General features: G+C 45.4%; 2 non-coding genes across 2 annotated transcripts; one reads left to right on the forward strand and one right to left on the reverse strand.

Moving 5' to 3' along the window:
• Window positions 1-1,297: 1,297 nt before the first annotated feature.
• On the reverse strand, window positions 1,298-1,374 carry Trnat-ugu. Its single transcript has one exon. It is a non-coding gene; the product is annotated as a tRNA-Thr (tRNA).
• A 1,898-nt stretch (window positions 1,375-3,272) lies between these two features.
• On the forward strand, window positions 3,273-3,346 carry Trnat-ugu. Its single transcript has one exon. It is a non-coding gene; the product is annotated as a tRNA-Thr (tRNA).
• Window positions 3,347-7,911: the final 4,565 nt, after the last annotated feature.

Consider the following 7,911-nt stretch of genomic DNA (forward strand, 5'->3'; position numbering starts at 1 on the left):
CGTGCCCACGCATGCGCGCGGCCGCGCCGATCGCCCCCGATAGGCCGGCATTCACGCCCGGCGCGCGTGTGTTTGCGCATATTTAAGCTCTTTTGTCCGGCCGCGTGTCCTCGGGCGTCAGCCACCACGGCCGCTCCTCCGCCCCGGGCATGATTAGGCGGCGGCGGCGGCGTCGCTGGCGTGGCACCCTTGTGCGCAGCGGCTGATGGTGTTGATTACCGCCCAAGCACGCCGGCTGTCTCGTTATAACGGTCGCCCATTGACCTAGGGAATGCTTTTGATAGAGTGGACTGGAAGATGATGTTTGGAGAACTGAATAAAATTAGATTACACTGGAAGTACACAACACTGATTTGTACGGTTTTTTTCTTCCGTTTTTTTTATTTCGAACAGTTTTTCTACTTAGTGGTCCATTTTCAGAAAATAACTGAGTACCATTCACAAGAAACGGAAGTGGGTACCAAATCAAACATTAGAAACAAAGATGCTGCAACACACACAGAATCTTAGGTCGGGACGTTACGTGAGAAATGTAAAATGGAGTTCTCATCACACACGTTACACGCCAGTCATGTTAAATTGGAAATGGAAATGAAGTCCCATGCTTCTTTACAGAGCGTAGGGGAACGATGCGGGAGACCCGCACCGCCTTACTAGGCAAGGTCCTAATGGAGGTGGTTTGCCGTTGCCTTCCTCCGACCGTAATGGGGATGAATGATGATGATGATGAAGACGACACAACAACACCCAGTCATCTCGAGGCAGGAAAAATCCCTGACCCCGCCGGGAATCGAAACCGGGACCCCGTGCTCGGGAAGCGAGAACGCTACCGCGAGACCACGAAGGCGGACCATGTTGAATTATAGCCTTAAATTACAAGTTACAAGATGGATACTTTCAAACACTATACATAAGCAAAACAGACAATATATATATATATATATAGGAAGATAGTAACTTTTCTCGAAAGAACAGATACCATTGATGGCCGTGCAGCTTCTCTAGAATAAATGATAATTAATTGAAACCCTCAGGTGCCGACAGGTGTTGTTGATATAAAAATGGTTCAAATGGCTCTGAGCACTGTGGGACTTAACTTCTGAGGTCATCAGTCCCCTAGAACTTAGAACTACTTATACCTAACTAACCGAAGGACAGCACACACATCCATGCCCGAGGCAGGATTCGAACCTGCGACCGTAGCGGTCACGCGGTTCCAGACTGTAGCGCCTAGAACCGCTCGGCCACCTCGGCCGGCCGTTGTTGATATACCTCGATGAGGACAGCTGAAAATGTGTGCGCCGACCGGGACTCGAACCCGGGATCTCCTGCTTACATGGCAGACGCTCTATCCAGCTGAGCCACCGAGGACACAGAAGAATAGCGCGACTGCAGGGACTTATCCCTTGCACGCTTCCCGTGAGATCCACATTCCCAACTGTCCACAGTCTACATAGGTAATGTACGAGGGTCACTCCAAAAAAAATGCACAGTATTTTTGTAAAAATACAGTTTTCATTCTGCGTGTATGAAAGTTTTACAGTGTGTAGATACATCCTTCCCGCTTGTTTTCAAACTTAGTTCAACCTGTTCCCATGAGTGGCGCCGTCACAGCATGTCTTCAAGATGGCTGCTACACTTGACGTTCGTCAGAAGCAACGTGCTGTCATAGAATTCCTGTGCTGTGAAAATGAGACAGTGGGAAACATCCACAAGAGGTTGAAAAAGATGTATGGAGATGCTGCTGTCGATCGCAGTACAGTTAGTCGGTGCGCAAGCAGGTTACGTGATGAAAGCGGGCACGGCAATATTGAGGGTTGTCCTCGCAGCGGCAGGCCTCGTACTGCACACACTCCAGACAATGTGCAGAGAGTTAACGAATTGGTGACTGCTGACAGACGCATCACAGTGAACGAATTGTCACGCTACTTTGGGATAGGGGAAGGAAGTGTTTGTAGAATACTGAAAGTGTTGGCGTTAAAAAAGGTTTGTGCCAGGTGGGTTCCCAGGATGTTGACAGTGGCTCACAAAGAAACAAGAAAAACGCTATACAGCGAACTTTTGGAACAGTACGAGAATGGTGGAGATGAATTTCTTGGAAGAATTGTGACAGGTGATGAAACATGGCTCCGTCAGTTTTCACCAGAGACGAAGAGGCACTCAATGGAGTGGTATCATGCAAATTCACCCAAGAAAAAAAAATTGAAAACCACACCTTCTGCTGGAAAAGTTATGGCTACAGTGTTTTTCGATTGCGAAGGACTCTTGCTTGTGGACATCCTGCCAAGTGGAACCACCATAAATTCTGATGCATATGTGACGACACTGAATAAACTTCAAGCTCGACTGAGTCGTGTTCGACCACATCGGCAAAAGCTGTTGCACGACAACGAACGGCCACATGTCAGTCAAAAACCCATGGAAGTGATCACAAAACTCGGATGGACAACACTGAAACACCCACCTTATAGTACTGACCTGGCTCCATCTGGCTATCATCTCTTTGGGAAACTGAAAGACTCTCTTCGTGGAACAAGGTTTGAAGATGATGACTCCCTTGTGCACGCTGCCAAACAGTGGCTCCAACAGGTTGGCCCAGAATTTTAGCGTGCGGGTATACAGGCGCTGGTTCCAAGATGGCGTAAGGCAGTTGAGAGGGATGGAAATTATGTGGAGAAATGAAAATATTGTTCCTAAAGGATGTATCTACACACTGTAAAACTTTCAAACGTGTAGAATAAAAGATGGATGAAAAAATAGTGTGCATTTCTTTTGGAGTGACCCTTGTACCTAATAGATATTTGCCCATCCACTCATTACTCGCCAACACTGAGGTGACGATTCCCATAAGAGTTCGGGAAACCTGTGCGCATTCGTACAGACGAAGGTACACATTTTCAGCTGTCAGCATTGAGGTACATCAACACCTGTCGGCAGATACATCAACACCTGTCGGCAGCTGAGGGTTTCAATTAATTATCATTTATTCTAGAGAAGCTGCACGGTCATCAACGGTATCTGTTCTTTCGAGAACAGTTACTATCTTCATATACATAATTAAAGACTACCCAGCCATTGATCTTCGTCTGTGCGAATGCGCACACTTTGCCCGAACTCTTACGGGAGTCGTCACCTTAGTGTGCGCGAGTAATGAGTGGATGGGCAAATATGTATTAAATCCATTACGTATGTAGATTGTGGACAGTTGGGAATGTGGGTCTCACGGGAAGCACGCAAGGGATAAGTTCCTGCTGTCGCGCTATTCGTCTGTGTCCTCGGTGGCTCAGCTGGATAGAGCGTCTGCCATGTAAGCAGGAGATCCCGGGTTCGAGTCCCGGTCGGGGCACACATTTTCAGTTGTCCCCATCGAGGTATATCACCAACACCTGTCGGCAGCTGAAGATTTCAATTAATTAAAAGAGGCAATACTAAAGTAGAAGTCGATACGTGTTTGTATGTACCTTTATGGTTCAAATGGCTCTGAGCACTATGGGACTCAACTGCTGTGGTCATAAGTCCCCTAGAACTTAGAACTACTTAAACCTAACTAACCTAAGGACAGCACACAACACCCAGCCATCACGAGGCAGAGAAAATCTCTGACCCCGCCGGGAATCGAACCCGGGAACCCGGGCGTGGGAAGCGAGAACGCTACCGCACGACCACGAGATGCGGGCTGTACCTTTATGTATGTATGTATATTCCACAGCTCCTTCTTGGTACAGATATCATTTACTGGATGGGAAGAACCACTGCGGGGATGACAATCACCTGTCTCTCAAAGAGGGGGGCAAAAAAGAAGTGTAGCCCTCGACGCACAAATACCCAGACTTAATTCATCCAGTATTTGAGAATGAGAGCACTTAGTCACTTGCGACAGACTTTACACTTAATTTCAAACCATTTTAAACACTTTCTCGCTGACACCCTCCACAAAATCATGAAAGAAAAAAGTTTATCGCCTACTATATTTAAGCTGTTCGTGCAGTAAAACTGCCTCGTGAGGCACGACGTTTTAATTTATCACTTCTTTATTAGTGACTGTAGTCGCAACACATTTTGTAGACAGTATTCACATACACCACTGAATGTGCCACCAACTTTATTTCATTGGACGACACACAATTCGGGAGATATAACGTCTAATACTGAAATGAACGAAAAACTGCCACGTGGTGCGTGACGTTTTAATTTGTTGCGTCTTTATTACTAAGTCTATATGCAGCACATTTCGCAGATAGTATGTACATATGCGACTGAAAGTACCTGCAAAAATATGCTGTATATTAAAAAAAGCTATTCAATATTTCAGTTTCAGGGATTGACTACGCATCGAAACGAGAAAAAAATCTTATAACCACGGGTCCCACAAAGCATACATTCTGACATGTGACCGCTTAAGTTAAAATCTTCTGCGTTATTAGGCCGCGTCATGTTTCTTCTAAAATGTTCGACGTTTCGACCCCTCTGCTGGGATCTTCCTCAGGATCTTTTGGTGTCCACTACTGCTAGAACACTGTCAGAGACGAGTGTCGCGTCCACTCATAAAGGGGGAGTTTTTGGCGTTCGTGCTGGAGTAGAGATAGTATTGGTTAAATTTCATATGGCCACCTTTGGTGGGCCACAGTCATAGGCTAATGCAGAAGAAGGGGCGTTGGTAGTTCATCTCCTGTGGATACCATTGGCGGTCATCGTCATTGGACAGTAAGGCACTACTCCACACTTATGCTGGAGAATTATTGGTTGGAATGCCTGCTAGCGCTATTGGTTGGTCGTCACCAGTGGCTAGATTCGAAAAGGACAGACCAAGTCACCTCGGCGGACAATAATATTTTGGATAAACATTCCCCCTCTCTTGGTCTGTCCGTTTCGAATCTAGCCACTGGTGACGACCAACCGATAGCGGTAGCAGGCATTCCAACCAATAATTCTCCAGCATAAGTGTGGAGTAGTGCCTTACTGTCCAATGACTATGACCGCCAATGGTATCCACAGGAGATGAACTACCAACGCCCCTTCTTCTGCATTAGCTTATGACTGTGGCCCACCAATGGTAGCCATATGAAATTTAACCAATACTATCTCTACTCCAGCACGAACGCCAAAAACTCCCCCTTTATGAGAGGACGCGACACTCGTCTCTGACAGTGTTCTAGCAGTAGTGGACACCAAAATATCCTGAGGAAGATCCCAGCACAGAGGGCGAAACGTCGAACATTTTAGAAGAAACATGACGCGGCCTAATAACCCAGAAGATTTTAACTTCAGTGACAACGGCCACGAAAGCCTGCAGACTTATATGTGACCACTTGTTCAGAGGAGGTGCTCAACACGATGTCAATTCATCTCAATGCATTGCCTCTGCCCTTCGATGTGAGGACTCACGCACTCTCTTCAAATCACCCTGGTTGGTTCTGAATGAGCTGAGACGCACATCGTTTTTTGGAATGGCGTAGACCAGTTGCTTCATGTATTCCCAAAACCAGAAGTCTAGTGGATTTGGATCGGGGGATCGAGCAGGCCAAGATAGGGGACCTCTCCGGTCAATCCACGAGTTTTCAAATGCTCACGTTATGTGCCGACGCAAAATGCAGAGAAAATATGTTGGTGCGCCATGATGCATGAACTACATCTGTTGTCTGTCCTCAAATGGCACATCCTCCAGCAAGACAGACAGGAAATTCCTCAGAAAGAGGTGATAACGGGCTCCGCTTAATCTCTGGGGTAGCACGTATGGCCGTAATAATCTATCGCCAAGAACGCCTACCCATACGTTCATTGAGAATCGATCCTGATGTCTTGTTTCTTGAACCGCATGGGAATTTTCATCGGCCCACACATGCTGATTATGGAAATTTACAATGCCATCTCGTGTAAGCCCTGACTCATCAGTAATTGTGGATCTGCACCACACTGCCCCAAGAACCTTTGGCAGAACTGCACTCTGGCAGGATGGTGCTGTGTCCTAAGGGCCTGGATGCGCTGAACGTGGTACGGATGCAACAATTGTTCGTCAAGTACCGCCCAGGCTAATATCTTCAGCTGCTGCTGTTCGTCGCACATTTGCCAGGATTGCCGTCCATTGCACCTAGAACACGCTCCTCCATTTAAGGAGTGCGAACTGAACGACGCCTTCCACTGTCTATTTTGTTGAGTGCTATTGATCCTGTTCCCCCAAGACGCTGCAACATTTGGCTGAACAGCTAGCTTATCAGATGGTACCATGCGTGATGGAAATCGTTCACTTTACAGGTTACGGTTGCTCAGATTAATTCCATCAGCTAAACCACAGCAGTAAATCATGCCTGCCATTTCCCTCATGGAATAAAAGGCCTCCATTGCTAGGTTGTGTCAGAGTATTTGCAAAGGACAAAACATGTTGTGCCACACTACAAACCACAATAACATATATTTTAAACGTGACCTGTAAGTACGTCAAACATCACCGCAAGCCCCTGGAGTTAGGGGAAATGTACCCGAATGTAAACAGATGTAACAAGAGTATAGTACAATCACACTAGGCAAACAGAACAACTCGCTGCAGACCACTCAGCCAACTAATTGTTGGACGTAAGGTCCGCCAGTTATATTTCAGCATCTCTGTACCATCATCAGTGGGTTTCTGTTTTATTTGTTCTGAAATGCGAACATTTTTACAAAATGATGATTATAAAACTACGGAAATATTTAGTTCAAAAAACTATTTGTTTCTGTTAGTTAATACCTTTACATTCGGTCTGCATGGTTTTGTAGTACCACTTGGGTATTATTTCGTACTAGTAGCTTGTCATCTACAACCAAACGATGTTGATGAGAAATTTTGTTGGGAGTTAACCTATCATTTTATGCTTTAAACGTAATTTAGTTTGTCGCGATATTTCGCACATTTATTCGTTTTTACTTACGTTTTCTTGTGGCAAGCTATTTTTCCTTAGCGTCCTGATGAGGCATTGTGAAGCACACGTAAATATAACACATATTTTCAGACATTTGTTCGTAAGTCTTCATTTGTTCACCAGTGAGTTTGGCGACAAATCTGACTTTTGTTTACATTTTATCATTGTGTGTGTGTGTGTGTGTGTGTGTGTGTGTGTGGACGACTGCTCAATCCGCGTCCGGCCATCCTGATTTACGTTTTCCATGATTTCCCTAAATCGCTCCAGGATGGTTCCTTTGAAAGGGCACGGCCGACTTCCTTCCCCGTCCTTCCCTAATCCAATGAGACCGATGACCTCGCAGTTTGGCCTCTTCCCCCAAACAACCCAACCCACAAAGATAAAATGTAAACAAAACTCAAATTTGGCGCCAAATTCACTGGTGAACAAATGAACACTGGCTGGGCTGGGGCACACAACGACAAGGATTACAGTGTGTTTTGGTGAAGTGTAAGGTGCTTTTTACGACCAAATATCTGAAAATATGTGTGATATTTACGTATGCTTCACAACGCCTCATCAGGAAGCTGAGGAAAAAGGGCTTGCCACACGAAAACGTAAGTAAAAACGAATATATGCGCGAAATATCGCGACAAACTAAATTACGTTTAATGCATAAAATGATAGGTTAGCTCCCAACAAAATTTCTCATCAACATAGTTTGGTTGCAGATGGCAAGCTACCAGTACGAAATAATACGCAAGTGGTCCTGCAAAACCATGCAGACCGAATGTAAAGGTATTAACTAACCGAAACAAATAGTATTTGTAACTAAATATTTCCGTAATTTTATAATCATTTAGTAAAACTGTCCACATTACAGATTAAATAAAACAGAAACCCACTGATGATGGCACAGATGTGGTGATGCGTGTTTGGGAACTTTCAGGAAACTGTGTTTTGCATAACTGGCGGCCCTTACATCCAACAATTTTAACTGCAAACACGAAAAATACAAGAGCTGCAAATCCAAATG

This window comes from Schistocerca americana, chromosome 6 (assembly GCF_021461395.2).
Source record: "Schistocerca americana isolate TAMUIC-IGC-003095 chromosome 6, iqSchAmer2.1, whole genome shotgun sequence".
In the NCBI taxonomy this organism is placed as follows: domain Eukaryota; kingdom Metazoa; phylum Arthropoda; class Insecta; order Orthoptera; family Acrididae; genus Schistocerca; species Schistocerca americana.